General features: G+C 39.9%; 1 protein-coding gene across 1 annotated transcript in view; it reads right to left on the bottom strand.

Annotated features, from left to right (window-relative positions):
* CAPN14 (calpain 14) overlaps positions 1–10,652 on the bottom strand; it is a 66,393-nt gene extending 55,741 nt beyond the window's left edge. Inside the window, exon 1 of the mRNA XM_077485879.1 lies at positions 10,441–10,652. The gene's annotated coding sequence lies outside the window, so the exon portion shown is untranslated. The remainder of the gene's footprint in view (positions 1–10,440) is intronic.
* Between the last annotated feature and the right edge of the window lie 6,613 nt (positions 10,653–17,265).

The following is a 17,265-nucleotide window of genomic DNA, read 5'->3' as shown; positions in this document are numbered from 1 at the left end:
ATGATGTTCCCACTAAATACACAATGGAAAGTCACCTTTTCCACTGTCTATAGGCATAAGCATGCTGTGCCTAATACAAAATCCAACCCTGATTGATTTCCTCGGTCATTGCTCCTCACATGGCCTCGTCTGCTGTGTCCTCTCCACTCACTCACAATTTCCTCCACTCCCATAATCCTCTCCTTCTACCTCTTTTGGCTTTCGCCATCTCACTTCTAAATTTAACAAAGATTACCGCCACACCCGCTCATCTCTCGTGACTTCACTTCCTCTGCCAACTTCGATCGTCACATTTCCATCGCTGTCAATGACACATATGTGGCACAAAAACAAAACTATGTTACTAATGCAGCAAACTTTATTAAAATGACTCCAGACGCCTGCATGACTCCAGTCACCTGCTGGGTACAGATAATCTAGGATGGCCTTCCTAAGGTTGCACGATTCATTTCCACCATGCTTGTATCAGGTCTGTGACCCAACAGGACTAATACCAGACATGACCAGGCACCCAGTATTTTTAAAAGGAGGCCAACAATGCCCAGTCCTTACTTTCTTATGGTAGATGCACTTTAAGCACTTGACCTTCGGAAGATTTTGCCCCTTTATGACCAGGCCATTTTTTTTTCTGCTATTCAGTACTGTGCTATTTTAACTGGTAATCGCACAGTCATGCAACGCTGTACCCAAGAAAAATGTATATCATTGTTTTCCACACAAATAGAACTTTCATTTGGTGGTATTTGATCACCGCTGGGTTTTTTTTTTATTTATTTTTTTCAGGCATAAATGACAAAAGCTCAAAAAAAGTGAAAAAATAAACATTTTTTACTTTCTGCTATAAAACAAATCCAATAAAAAAAAATCAAAAATCAAAACTTCTTCATAATTTTAGGCCAAAATAGATTCTGCTACATGTCTTTGATTAAAAAAAAAATCCCAATACGTGTATATTTACTGGTTTGCTTAAAAGTTAAAGCACCCACAAACTATGGTATATATACTGGAATTTTATTTATTATTTATTTATATTTTAGTTATTTTTATACTACTAATGGCAGTGATCAGCAAATTATAATGGGACTGCAATAGTGCGACGGAAAATCTGACACTAGCTGACACTGGGGGGGAACTAACTGCCACTGACATCACCAGTGACACTAATACGGTAATCAGTGATAATAATATACACTGTCACTGTACTAATGACACTGGCTGGGAAGGGGTTAACAGCTAGGGCGATCAAAGGGATAAATGTGTGCCTAACAAAGATATTTGGGGGGCACGCCCTAAAAGATGCATTAAAGATGGTGCAGCCATAATACCATACATATTTTTTTTTTTTTGCTTTTACTAATAGATCTCCAAAATTCTCTCTGTACAGAGTGCTGTGTTGATTGTCAATACAATAGCTGGGCGGGAAATTCCCTCATCTCAAATGTGTGGATGGAGGAATCAGGTCAGTTTTTTTTTCATTCAACCCTCTAGTTCAGGGATATGCAATAAGCGGACCTCCAGCTGTTGCAGAACTACAAGTCCCATGAGGAGTAGCAAGGCTCTGACAGCCACAAGCAAGACACCCAGAGGCAGAGGCATGATGGGACTTGTAGTTTTGCAACAGCTGGAGGTCCGCTAATTGCATATCCCTGCTCTAGTTGAACAAAAAAAAAAAACAGGGGGCGTGGCCAACTTCCGAGCGGCATGGACGTCTTTCACTGAGGGCTGAGAGACACCCGGGATTAGCGACTTACCACAGCGCATTGAGACCTCGTTTTCACACGAAAACTTCACAGGGGAACTCTTGGGATATCCCTGCAGCGTGGCAGTATGTCCTCTAAACGGAAGGGATACCGCCATCCACAAAAAATAACGGCCTATTTACACCAGCCGGCCGCCGGAATAATCCAAGATGGCGCCGCGGCTGCAGCGTCTGCAGGTCTCCCCTCACAGCTTTCAGCGTTACAGAGCCATCAGACCAGTGAGCTAGAGGAGGGTCTCATGGAGCTCACTAGCAATGCACAGAGCCACCCTGCCTCTTATCCAGGCACTCCATTGACCGGTAGCCCTGCAAAGGCTAGAATGAGGCTGGACTCAGAGGACCCAGTAGCACCTGAGGTGAGCCTGAACATTATACAGTCTATTAACCCCTGCAATGCCATTGATCCTTTTGCTAGCTTCCCTACCAACAACCAGCCTATTCTTGATACCACACTTAAGGATATGTTATCCACCCTCAGAAATTCTATGCAAACGGATATGGTATCAATTATGCAACGCCTGCATGCTGATATAGCCTCCGTATCTACTAGAGTATCACATATTGAAAACGGATTGGGGGGATTCGCTTCGACCGTGAATGATCTTGTTGACGCACATGAGGTTAACCTAGAAGATCACGCTTGGATTAAACGCAAATTGGCAGATCTCGAAGATAGATCTCGTCGCAACAATCTAAAAATTAGAGGAATAGCGGAAACGGTGCAACCCCAAGATCTATCAGCCTATGCTAAAGGGCTTTTCAAAACACTACTACCCAATTTGAAAAATATGGAAATGGTGATAGACCGTATCCACCGTTTGCCGAAACCGCCATCCCTACCTGACTCCGTTCCACGTGACGTGATCTTACGCATTCATTTTTACCATGTCAAGGAGCAGATAGTGCAAATTGCTAGAAACGAGAAATCTTTACCCGATCCGTATTCGCACCTACAAATTTTTGCTGACCTGTCACAATATACGCTTCAGATGCGTAGAGAGCTGAATACGGTTACAAAAGCTCTGAGGAACCATAATCTTCCTTACAAATGGATAAATCCTGCTAAGCTCTTGATAACCTACAATGGGGCTAAAGTTACAGCCTCCAACCTGACGGAAGGACTAAACTATCTGCGCTCATGGGGCATAATCCCTGATACCGCAACCACACCGATGGAAACTCACAGGCATTCTATCCCACACTCGGAGGCTCACCCAACTCAGCGCCCTCACCACCCATCCAGTCGCTGAACGAGGTCCACTCAATGCATCATTTATATCCCGGATTCTCACATGGCTCTATTCAGGCCACTTGAACTTTTTCCCCACGTTATTGCCAAGTAAGTGCAAGTCACTTTCCAACGAGGCCATCTGTTCGGCCACTTGGCACAAAGTTCCGTTACGCTTATTCTGGCGTTGATTGATTGACTCTTTTTTATATTTTTTTTATTTTATTTTTTTTCTCTTGTTACCTAATTTTGGCACTGTTTTTAGTTTGTGTCATCACTGTCGCATATACTTATTGGCTTGATCTAGTGTACAACTTCCGCTGGATTAGTTCTCTGCTCTACAGCTTCTATAGAGGTTTTTACTGATCTTTACCTCGTCCAATAAAGTAACTAGCTGTCTCTGGGGTCTTCGCAGAATAGACAATCAAAATGTCTATCAAGTTTCTATCCATCAACGCGAACGGTCTTAACCACCCGGTAAAACGGTCGTCTCTTTGGAAATTGGCTAAAGAATCTCACTGTGACATCTTATGCGTACAGGAGACGCACTTCTCCAAGGCTGCACCACCGAAATGCTCCAATAATCAATACCCGCATATCTTTACAGCAAGTACCAACTCGAAGAAAAGAGGGGTGCTAACGGCAATTAATTCGTCCTTAACCTTTGAACTGCACCATCAAGTACTAGATGACAATGGTCGCTACATCATCTTAGTATGTTCTCTGAACAAGGCCTTGTTTACTATTGTGAACGTCTATGCACCCAACGTACACCAAATCAAATTTCTGAGGAAGCTCAAAAGGAAAATAGACAACGTGCAAAAGGGTACTCTCCTCTGGTGTGGCGATTTTAACTTAATTCCAGACTCAGATTTGGACTCTTCTGTCCCCTCTAGACGCCGTAATCTTTCCCTGGGCCCTCTCTTACAAGAATTTCAGTTACAAGACATCTGGAGATGCCAACATGCATCAGAGCGAGATTTCACTTACTTCTCACCGTGTCATAATTCATACTCCAGAATAGACCTATTCCTAACCGACCAATGGACTCTTCAAAAAATCTCTGCCTCAGATATCCATCCGATCACGTGGTCAGACCATTCACCAGTGAGTATCACCCTGACAAACTCACCACATCTATCTCCGACCTTCCTCTGGAGGATGAACACCAATGTGCTTCAGAAAGATCCCTACAGTACAATTATAAAGGACCATCTAGAACTATTCTTTGCAACTAACAAGGACTCTGTTTCTCACCCAGCGACGCTTTGGGAAGCCCACAAGGCTTATATGCGGGGGATTTTTATCCAACAAAGTTCTAGGGCTAAGAAGGAGAGATCGCACCGCATTGATAACCTCCTAAAAGAAATCAAAGAGCTAGATACTTTAAATAAACAAAAAGCATCCGACTGCTTTAAAACTAAATTGGGCCAACTCCGTTTAGAACTTCGTTCCATGTTAGTGGAACAATTCGAAATCTCCCACAAACGTTTTCAATCTACCCTTTATGCCACTGGCAATAAAGCTGGGAAACTTCTTGCTAAACAAATTAAAGGGGCGCGTTCTAAAACGTCCATCCCTTTCCTGTACCACCCGGTCACTAAAGAAAAATTAATAAACCCCCGTGAGATTGCTAATGCATTCAGTGCATACTACGGTTCTTTGTATAACCTAAAAAATGACCCACACACCAAGCATCCCTCGACCTCTGATATAACAACCTTCCTACAATCCATCAACCTCCCTACAATATCCTCTTCTCAACTTGACACTTTAAACTCCCCATTCACCGCCCAAGAAATTGCTAGAGCTATTAAATTGCTTCCCAACAATAAGGCTCCGGGTCCTGACGGTTTTGTTGCCGAATACTTCAAACAATTCACAACCATTTTAACGGATCCTTTGACATCGGTGTTCAATGCGGCTGCACTCTCTTCTTCTTTCCCTGATGATATGTTGAAAGCCTTAATTATCACATTACCTAAACCAGGTAAAGAAGCCTCTTCACCCCAAAATTTCCGCCCCATATCTTTGCTAAATCATGATTTGAAACTTTATGCCAAAATAATAGCGAACAGAATTATTGATATACTTCCAACTTTAATTCACCCGGACCAATCAGGGTTCACAAAGGGGCGGCAAACAGCGGACGCCACCAGACGTTTAATTAATATCATTCACCACACTAACAAACATCGAGTGCCTTCTCTGCTTCTAGCGCTAGATGCAGAGAAGGCATTTGATAGAATTCATTGGTCATATCTCCATCTGACATTGCAAAAATTTGGTTTTCAAGGTCATATTCTCTCCGCTATAATGGCTCTCTACTCAAAACCCTCAGCCCAAGTCTATAGCTCTGCAATGCTCTCCTCCACTTTTCTTATAACTAATGGGACCCGACAAGGCTGCCCCCTTTCCCCGTTAATATTCAACCTCCTTATGGAACCGTTAGCCCAGAAGATTCGATCCCAATCCAACATAGTAGGAATAAAAATTGGCACAGACGAACATAAAATTAACCTGTTTGCGGATGACGTGATTCTCATGTTATCAGATCCACTAGCTTCTGTAACAGCGGTAAGCGATACCCTACAAGAGTTTAGTTCTATCTCATATTACAAAATTAACGAATCCAAATCACACATCCTGGGTCTTCATATTCCCACAGCGACTCAAAAGGCCATCTCTGAATGTTTCCCTTTTCTATGGGCTGAGAAATCTATAAAATACCTTGGTATACAACTCACGGCTAACCCTAATTCTTTGTTTCAGGAAAATTTTGTTCCCTATCTCCAATCCCTTCCTCTAGAATTATCTCGATTTGCCAAACTAACACTCTCCTGGATGGGTAGGTTGGCATCTTTCAAGATGATGAAGCTACCACAGCTACTGTATCTTTTCCGCACTATTCCTATACCCATACCCAATTATTATTTTCGAAAACTACAAAGGGTTGTAAACCACTTTGTTTGGCAGGGGAAGAAAGCGCGATGCTCCCACGACAAATTGATCAAACATAAAACAGCTGGAGGACTTGGCCTCCCCGACTTAAGAGATTATTACACAGCCACACTCCTCACACAGTTGAAAGCATGGTTTAAACCACATCCTCATAATATATGGAGTCGTTTAGAGAACCTACAAGTCCCCGGTGGGAATCTACATGGATGGATTCTCAGCACACTTCACCAACGCCAGGTAGATCCCCACCTATCACCTACCATTTTGGCCTCTAGGAAGGCCTTCCATCATTTGATCTTTAAAACATCGTGCCATGGCTCCTTGACCCCAATTCCCATCCCTATAACTGTGATTCCTCTACTGACCCCTGATATTAATATCTCAACATGGATACAACACGAGATAACCCTAATCTCTGATCTGTATGCAGACGAAGCATTGAAACCTTTTCCTACGCTTCAAAAGGAGTTCAATCTCCCAAAAAAGGAATACTACCAATACCTTAGAATAACACATTGCCTACTTCACTCGCCTAATATCTTTCAAGTGGTGCCTTCCCATCTCTCAAAATTTTGGTTCAGTGACACCCTCCATGTTCATGGTATATCAATCTTTTACCAAGCACTTCAAAATAAGACAATTTTTAATAAGACCCGTCCCCAGATTAAATGGGAAACGGAAATAGGGACTCAATTCTCAGAAGAGCAGTGGGTAGAGGCCTTAAATGCTACTTACAAGGTTACTAAAGCAGCCAACTTGTGGGAATTGTCCTTCAAAATTGCCTTTAGATGGTACGTGACCCCACATGTCCTACATATAATTGACTCCACTAAGTCCCCTTTATGTTGGAGAGATTGTGGAACCCATGGCTCCCTCCTACACATCCTTTGGTCATGTAGATTGCTAAATCAATTTTGGTCGGCAGTTTTCAACCTCATCCAAGAAGTAACTCATGTTAAGATTACTCCCTCTCCGGAACTTGCGCTATTGAATATAGGTATTGATAAATTTCCCTATCCGCTCAGAGGCATACTCACACATATCCTTCTAGCGGCTAAACTAACTCTAACACGCAGTTGGCGTTCCAAACAGAGCCCTTCCTGTTCAGAAGTCATAGCTACTACCCAATTACATAGCATATATGAATGTATATATGCATCCAGCAAAGGCTATCTTAGATCAAAACAAAAAGAGTGGTCTCTTTGGTCCATTTGGTATAATAAAGTCTTTAAAAAGTCTACCACATATTGATACAACTGTTTACACAATGCTAATGCAGTTATAACCACTTTTTTTTTTTCTTTCTTTTAGTTCATTCTCCACACTATTGATAGGCATGACTTGACTAGTTCGGAGCTCACATTAATGTGAGAATAATGCTGGCCCTTTACTTTTTGTCTAAAGGATTTCATTGGTTACCATAAAAGTTGCCCTCAGCTGGCACTACATTCTCTTATGTTGAATCGCTTGACACAATCCTGTTCCTCCCCCCCCCCCGGCTACAGCTTGTTCCCAGATGGGGTAGCCGCGGGGCAGAGGAATAGTTGACGTATATATCCAGGCTCTATTTTGTCCATCGATTCACCACTGGATAGTTTTCTAATTTACATGTATTGTTAATGATATGTTTGCTTCTATTACACAGTGTATGACACGATAGTTTTGTCTGTATTGTTTTGTTTTATTCTATGTCTTGCTTTATGTAAGATTTCTTGGAAATTTTCAATAAAAATTTATTATACAAAAAAAAAAAAAAAAAAAAACAGACCTATCTATGGGCTACTTTAGATCTTACATTTTAAATATACAGCTACTAGGCTGCAGAACAGGAGTGCCTATGCTCACTCACATATCCGGAATTGCAGTGCTATTTATAAGGAGTAATTGGAGACAAAAGCTATAATTTTCAGGGCACTGTTTAGGCACAATTAACATTTCTACACGTTCCCTTCCCTTGTATTTCATTGTTTAAATTTAGTTACTATTATTTTTTCTATTTTTATTTTTTCAACAGTTGAGAGGTTTTTATTTTTTCCATTGAGACAATTTCCCCTTACTTCCTGTCCTGGTGACAACAGTGTGACCGGTAGAGTAAATGAGGCAGAATCTCCAACCCAAGCACATACAGCAAATCTGGTTAAATTTGGGGAAATCCAAAATGTTACAGTTGTCATATGAGCAAGAGGTGAGAGGAAATCCTCCAGTAAGGATACCTATTTCTGTGGCCATTGGTTTACTTTGCAGAGATTTCCAGCCAGTTCCCGTTGGGTCTCCAGGACAGGAAGTGAAGGGAAAGCTCCTCAGTGGAACAATCGGAGTAAAAATGAACCTGATAGGAGTTTGAATTCTTCTCTACTCTAATCTAAAATTTTAAAAAATGGCTTTGAGAGACATTGAGGCCTATGTATTTAGATAAAGAAAAATAAATAAATAATAATAATAATAAATTATATATATATATATATATATATATATATATATATATATATATATATATATATATATATATTATATATATATATATTACATTATGCAGTTTTCTTTCCTTGAAGATAAGAAAACCGCTCAATTTCCCCACCAACGCATTCAGTGCTTCATGTACTTTAATTGGTAAAAATCCCTCTCGCAAGCCTTCATCCAGAAAATGTTGCCTTTTTTATGCTTCTTTTGGCCGGACCTAATCTGGGTTCATACACTAAAAGAGTAGAGAGAGTTCACTTCACTTACTGAATAAGGTGAAGTTATCGTCTCTTTGAATTCACAATCACGTGCAATAGAAAATAAAGAGAGCGAGACTTCTGCTTGCACAATATGTGATTTACTAAAAGCAAACAGGCTGTTCCCTTTGCAAGGGAATTTTAGCTTAGTTTAGTGAACATAATGAACGTTCATTGAATACCATATTGTGTGCAAGGAAAAAAAAAAGTATTTTTGGTTGGATGATCGAAGCTGCGTAAACTGTTGGCAGTATATAAATCCTGTATTATAATAATAATAATAATAATGTTGGAGGTCAGCAAATGGTCACCTCATTCACTAAACTAAGGGAAAATTCCTTTGAAACGTGAGTAGCCTATTTGCCTTTAGTAAACCAACTCCAATGAATGGAGCTTCACCGTATTCACTAAGCTATTTGAACATTCACTTTGCAAAATGAATGTATTCTACTTCTTAGTAAGTCACCCACATAGTTTCCACTTAACTGTTGCAAAATTGAAAGCTTGGCAAGGTAAGCAGCGATGCACTTGTTGACCCGGTCAGAACACTCACGTGGTGCCGTAACCAGCCTTCACACCAAACAGCCAAAAATAATTGTAAATTTACCTTCACTATGGGGATTATTTACTAAAACTATATTGTACAAAATCTGGTGCAGCTCAACATAGAGACCAATCAGCTTCCAGGTTTCATTGCCGTAACTTAACTGAATGAGCTGAAATTAGAAGCTGATTGGCTACCATGCACAGCTGCACCAGATTCTGAGTGCACCAGTTTTAGTAAATCTCCCCTTATGTCTTTGATCTATAGGATAAAACAAGACCCTGAACTTATAATAAAGGTATCTAATAGCTCCTTCTTATACAAATCTGCGCATGTCATATAAAAATGCTGAATAGGCACATTTTCATCATAGTCAGCTCCGTGTCTACACTTCACCGGCTGCATTGATATCCATCACACAACTGTCATTGAAATAAAGTATTCAGCTTCTCATTACATGCACAAAATTATTGTTAATGTCACAAACATTACAACCCGGGGGGCGACACAGACAGCAGCACTAGTTTGACAGATGTAGGTTTTAATCTTTCTGTACTTTATTTTAAAAAAAAAGTCTGGCTGTATATACATACACACCACCTTAGTACTGTTCATCAGGGTGGTTGAAAAAATAAATACTGCTAATTTATCATTTAGTTAGTAAGTATATGTTGGGCCTGTTTCAAGGTTTCCCTGGACATTAAAATAAATAAATAAAAATAAAAGTGAATTACATTTAAATAAATATAATTTTTTTTAATTTAAAAAATAAATCTGTGCTTTGTTCAATTATCTTCCAGTTGACGACTTATTTTTTTTTTACAAAGTCAAGTTCTTCATGTACTTTATTATGACCAACTACCATATTTTGTAAGTGTTTATCAATTCTGAAAACAAAAATGGCTTTTGAAAAACCAATAAAAGTCTATTGAATAAAAAAATAAATAAAAAATCTATGACGGCTCCCCATTTATCAGGCCAAGTAGTAGTTGGTCGTATTTATCTTGACTTGTTCTGTAACGTTGAAGAGGTCTCGCTACTCGTAGCCTCCTCAGTTCAAAACTACAAATATACATGTAATCTTCCAATACAACGGAGCAAAACAACGACCAGCAATATAGGACACTCAAACATAAACAACTCAAACTACAAAAAGGTCCATTCTAAAAACAGTATACTAGACTACAATAATAAAAAGAAAAAAATATTATGAGCCAAGGAAGGGACAGACCTGGTTGGTGAATTCCGTACTTTGGTGTTCAGTTAGCTCCAAACGAGTTTTCCAGTGTTTGCTCCACAATGACTGAATCACACGGCTTTTATACGAGATGTGACGTGTCCTCTTATTATGCGTGGCTCCGCCTTCTGTTACCTGTAATTGGTATCCTGTTTCATAATGAAAAATGAGCCTACAGTACAGGACGGTCCCTTCCTCCATAGAATGTAACTCTTTTTTTACAAGTCACATCTTGCGCAAACTGGGCTCATGGCAGACTCATAAACCTAGAAAGTAAAAACATTTCTGTGTTAGGCATACAATAGTAAAGCAATGTTGACAGTGTTGTAAAATAAGGAAGATCTGAGGAAGTAGCCTGAGAAATCCTAACCCCAGACAAAATATATTATTACGAGTTCTAAAATTCTCTAGTGCAAAGACGAGAAAGAATATAAAGATAAAAGATATTTAAATCGGTATAGCCGCTAGCCTGAAAAAAAAAACCTTGATCCTTCAAAGCTCGGTGGTATAAATTATTTTTATTGTTTTGTTTTTACTCTTTTTTTTTTTTTTTTTACTAAAGTGGGAGTTACATTTTATGTCAGGTTTGTATTTTTGTATGTGACCACATTGTTTGGACAAAATGCAACCACCTTGCTCTTTACCAGCTTTTTAATTATGCAAAAACGAACACAAATTTTAAATCTTTATAAACAAACAGTTAAAAAAAAAAAAAGCTAAAGAAAGGGACTAGAAGGGCTAATAAAATAATTACGGTTAACTACAAGTTTTATTCTGCAATTTGTTCCTTTTATGGGCTCATGCACATTGCAGCTCAAACCACCTAATTTACAGGCACTTGAGCTTTTTTGTTTTAACCTATGTGTCCATGCAAACATAGACGTTTACAGGTGTTTAGAGGCAAAAAAAATAACCCCACTAAAGTCGAATTCAGGACAGAAGCATTTGAGCATATAAAATGCTCAAATGTGCCTAAACATGCATAAACGAGCATTAATGCATGTATGCACATGTGTGCATTAATACATTCTAATGGCCACAATAAATGAACATTCTGACCAATAAAATGCATTAACACCAGACACTTCAACGCACATAAATGAGCATGAATGTAATACAAAACACGGGTCTTTACCACAATTTTTTCTGCTGCTAAACTGCTGTAGGAGAAAAGGCATCAGAGAGAATACAGTGTGCATGTGGCCTGTGAAGGCACTCAAATCATGTTTCTGGTACTAACCAATTTTTTGGTGCTAAAAATAAACACACATTTATAATGTATGCTTATAAACCATTAAAACCGCAAAAAAATTTAAAATAAAATAAAAATTGCTACTGGAAGAAGGGTAAGAATGAATAATAAAAAACGAATTAGGGTTTACCAAGGGGCTAAAATTAGAGATGCATCGAAATTTTCAGTATTTTGCAGATAGAGAAAAAGGTGCTGATAATGGCGCCGAAACCACGATTCTGCTAGAATTTTACTGTGCTTATGGTGTGTTTTTCATAGGTTATATGACTTAAAAATGTAACATGGTGGCATTATTGAGGCGTTTGTGCACGTTTTCAATGCATTTCAAGGGGAGCATTTTAGGTGCAGTTTTTTTTTAGCTGGCTAAAATTGCAGCAAGCTAGATTTTTAACACCACAATGGAAGTGCAACGGGTCAGTGTGAAGACATACATAGAATTTAAAGGGATGCATTTTTCTTGAGCTTTTCTTGCGCTAAAGGTGCCAAAAATGGCCAACAATCAATTTATATACATTTCAATTCATGATATTTATTAAAAACTTGAATATGATACAAGTATGTATAAAAAATAAAATAGAATTATTTATATTTTTTGTGTGTACATAATAGTAAAGTTTAAATTAAAGCTAAAATAGTAGCATTTTATAATAAATGAATGTAGTGCAGAATCTGAGCTGTCAAACCAATAGCTAAGTCAGTACAGAGAATATGGCACTGTGAGCCCTTGTACACGCGGTCGGACATTCCGACAACAAAATCCGTCGGATTTTGTCTGACGGATTTTGTCCGAAACTTGTGTTGCATACACACGGTCGGACAAAGTTGTCGGAAAATCCGATTGTATGTAACATGATGACGTTATTTAGTTACGACGGGACTACGTTCAGGCTAGTAGCCAAAAGCTTTGGTCTAAGATTGTGATCTGAGCATGCGTGGCACTTTGTCCGATCGGAATTCTCTACACACAATCGGACAAAGTCCGATCGGATAATTTTGTCGGAAAGTTTTATAGCCCAGCTCTAAAACTTTGTCCATCGGATATTCCGACGGAAACAGTTCGATGGATCCCACACACAGTCAGATTATCCGACAACACGGTCCGATCGGACATTTTCCGTCAGAATGTCCGACCTTGTGTACAAGGGCAGACAGTCAGTCACCATAGTTGTTCCTATTTATTGTGTTTTTTTTTTTTATACATTAAAATTTTAAAAAGTGTATTTTTTTCCCAAAAACTGCATTTGAAAAACCTCTGCGCAAATAGCGTGTGACAAAAAAATTGCAATTTATTCTCTAGGGCCTCTGCTTAAAAAAAATATATCATATTTTGCAGTTCTAACAAATTTTCTAGCAAAAAAACAAAAAACAGTTTTATACATGTAAACAAAAAAGTGCCAGAAAATGATAAAATATCTCTCTTTCCTTAAACCAGATTTAGTGTTCTCTGACTGGAAGAGGTGGGTGGGTGAGAGGAGCGATGTCATGTTCTCTAAATCATTAGATAAGAGAAAAACGAACGCTCACGTTCTCTAAATGGTCCTACAGAGCGAGCGACCCCCTGTAGTTACTATGCAGAGGGGCAGCCACTTGGTGTGGCACATGAAAGATCACATATTACAAAATATAACATTCCTGGAGTTCAGCTTTAATACTACATTAATGCTCATTTAAAGCTTGTTATTGCTTCTCCTCTTCACCTCGTCCAACCAGCGAATGCTTTGCTACACTCAATTCTCCGATGTATCTATGGAAGGAGCCATAGTTGTCACACAGACTGGACTTCAAACATGTCTGCCTTTGTTGTTCTCTTTTTATATAGGTGATAGGGAGAGAATACAATTTTGTTTTTGGGTATAGATAGCTGTTAATATTTAACTGGAATATCTAACCACTAGAGGGCAGTTCTACCAAAGATACCTTCAGTTATCATTCTAAAATTGTATATAAGGATTTTTAGGGATTCATTGCAAAATAGAAAATGTTCTCTGTATCCTTGGTTTCCTGGTTTTACATGTAAATACAGAGAAAAATATAAAGAAAGGCCTGATAGATAAAAAAAAAAACAAGGAATTCATACATTGAATGGCATCATTACATGTATGAGTGATATACAGTATCATGCAATACAATAATTTTTACAGTGATTCTTTATGTTGAGGATCATTGTAAATAAATGTTTAGGGCCATTTAGGACCTAACTGGACCGTGGTAAAACGCATCAAAAACAGACTGGGACGCACCTAACTGCACCAAAAATGCACTGGAACCCATCAAAAATGCACCAAAAACATGCATGCAGAAAAGCATCCAGAACGCATCTGGACTGCGTTCCTATGGTGTGAACTGACCCTTAAAGAATATTAATAGTTTTATTCCATAACAATGTTTTACACTGTACAGTAAATATTAATGTGTTTGTTCTATTAATACTATTCTAATATTATTATTTTATCCAACCATTATTATTATTATTTTTGACATTGAGGTTTTATTCTCTTAATACCTGATGAAAATTCATAAACATACCTGGGGCTGTTTCGGTTCTGGTTGGGAGGTGCTTCACATCAAACACTATGAAACAGAATTTATAACTGCAGTGGGTGAGGATATGAGCTCCTGCCTTCCGGGTGGTAGATTTTTGTCTAAGAATGTTTCATTGACTAAAATTCTAACTTGGCAGGGGTGTAACTATGAATTATGGGACCCTGCAGCTAAATCACTCTGCAATGGCTGGCAGTGTGAACTGTGACAATATGTGTCATTGATCTTAACATGATGTACCTCTAAATCAAGGACAGGCAACGTTAAAGCTGTCAGCATAGTCAGGACACCACTAAGAAGAAGTGATGAGGATAAAAATAGCGCCTGCAAACCGCCCCAAAACAGCTGGCTTTCACACTGGAGCGGTATGCTGGCAGGGCATCAGAAAAAGTCCTGCCAGCAGATTCTTTAGAGCAGTGAACTCACCGCTCTTCCACCGCTGCTCCCCAATAAAAACAATGTGGCAGCACTGCGATACCACTGGCAAAAGGCAGCGCCGGCAGCGTTTTGCAGGTGGATTAAACCCCTTTTCCGGCTGCTAGTGGGGTGTTAAAACTGCCCCGCTAGTGGCCGAATAGTACCGCTAAAACGACGCCGGTGGCAGCACAGTGTGAAAGGCATCTAATTGAATAAATACCAGAACAGTGCTGCACTGCCAATTATATAAATGTGCAAATAATAAAAATAATACTGAACTTGATTCCACCTGCAAATAATGCAAAAATACAATTTCTGTACAAAATAACAATAAGATGTAACATTACACCTCCACCTAATTGCTTGTAGTACCGATCAAATAATAGAATGGTGCTGCACTAATGACACATAAAATTATACCAATTCAATTGCATATAAAGTGATAAACGTGAAAGTCCAAAGTGATGAAAAAAGTCTTCAGTTCCTTCCAAATTGAGACTTCACCAAATAGTGCAGAACAAATTGAAAGTGTTAGTGCTCTCCTCCACCTCAATATCCTAGCCGCTCACCTTAAAATCTGACCCCTATTTTAGCAGCAGGTCAGATAAAGCAGATCCCCTCTGGGGGTAATGAATGAATCGGCTCGGCGTGGAGCTCCTAATCCCTCTTTTTCACCCTCTCTCTCTTTACTGGCTTAACCAGTCTCAGACCTCCCTCAGATGACTCCGGTACGACATAGGATAAAAAAACACCATGGGGGTTATTTACTAAAGGAAAATCCACTTTGCACTGCAAGTGCACTTGGAAGTAAAGTCGCTGTAGATCCGAGGGGACATGCAAGGAAAATAAAAAAACAGCATTTTAGCTTCCACATGATTGGATGATAGAATCAGCAGAGCTTCCACTCATTTCAGATCTACCCCTTAGATTTAGAGCGACTGCACTTCCAAGTGCACTCTCAGAATCCCCAAATCTAGTGCTCTCTGTTTGCCAAAGGTTTATTTGTCCAAGTAGGAACAACATACAGTATACTCACAAAAAAAGCACTACAGCAGGCTAAGGATGCAATGAACAATAAGATACTTGTGGAATGATGTCACTACTGTGACTCCACCCCCTATACACGTTACGTCAAATGGGCGTGACTTCATCAGTAAGGGGCTAATGAATGATAGCTGGAGGGACTGGCAGTCAGTCACAGTTATCTCATGATTGCTGATCATTCCCGCCTTGGGTGTTTAGAACCATTTAAAGGGGTGCTGGAGCAGGCTTGAAGGGGTTAACTTCTTCTCGTCCAATGTTAAAAGCCTTGCTGTCTTTTCAATAAATGCAAAGCGCTCTGTGATTGGAGGAGGGTTTCAGAAACCATGAAATCAGACTGAGACAAAAATACAGTTAAATCATATTTGTTTAATAATAAAAAATAAATACAACAAACGTAGTCAAAACATAGCCAGAGTTCAGGAACCGGAACGGACAGTAAGGCCCCTTTCACACTGGGGCGGTGCAGGCATCGGCGGTAAAGTGGCGCTATTTTAGCGCCACTTTACCGTCGTTTTAGCAGCGCTATTCGGCTGCTAGCGGGTTGGTTTTAACCCCCGCTAGTGGCCGAAAAAGGGTTAAAATATAGCCACGGTGCCCCATTGATTTCAATGGGTAGGAGCGGTTTAGGAGTGGTGAATACACCACTCCTTCACAGCTCCAAAGCAGGACTTTTTTTACCGTCCTGCTAGTGCAGCGCTCCAGTCTGAAAGCCCTCCGGTTTTCATACTGGAGTGAAAGGAGACAATTTTTTCAAGTGCTATACAGCTATTTTTAGCGCTGTAGTGCCTGAAAAATGTCTCGGTGTGAAAAGGGCCTTAGACAAGACAAGTAAAACAGTAAGCAGGATCTGAAGCCAGAAGGGATGTCAGTCAAGCAAGTCTTTAACAGGAATGCAGGAGAGCGTCTCTGTGATGTTGACTAAGGTGAAGGCAGAGCTCCTCTGGGCTGGGTGGCTTAAGTAGGCAGGACTAACGAGCAGGATATCATTAACAGCTGAGTACCTGTGGAGAGATAGAAGCTGGCTCAGAGAAGGAAGGGATGATCCCAGCCCTGAAAGTACCCCCTCCTCAATGACCTCTCCCTCTCGGAGGACCACCAGGCTTGAGGGGAAAACGTCTATGGAAATCATGGAGGAGGACAGGGGCATATACGTCCAAGGATGAGACACAAGAGCGTTCCTCCAGACTGTACACCTTCCAATGCACCAGGTACTGTATGGGCCCACGGAAGTCAACAATGGACTGTACTTCATACTCCTCATGGTTCTCAACCTGCACAGGGTGTGGACGTGGCACCGAGGTGGTAAAGCGGTTGCAGACCAAAGGTTTTAATAAGGAGACATGAAATACATTCGAAATATGCATGTTAGAAGGTCTAATGCGTAAGCCACTGGGTTAATCCTGTAAAGGATACGGAAAGGCCCAATAAACCGAGACACGAACTTCAGTGAGGGAAAACAATGACAGAGGTTTTCGAGATGACAGCCAGACCCTGTTGCCAACCTGGTAGGAAGGGGAGGTCAGCATGGAGTTTGTATTCTATCATTAGCATGTCGCAAAGCCTCC

The sequence above is a fragment of the Lithobates pipiens genome, unplaced genomic scaffold, assembly GCF_037356315.1.
Source record: "Lithobates pipiens isolate NorthernLeopardFrog02 unplaced genomic scaffold, aLitPip1_a1.2 Scaffold_18, whole genome shotgun sequence".
Lineage (NCBI taxonomy): Eukaryota > Metazoa > Chordata > Amphibia > Anura > Ranidae > Lithobates > Lithobates pipiens.
The sequence above is the reverse complement of the archived record's forward strand: the minus strand, read 5'-3'. Positions and strand labels throughout refer to the sequence as shown.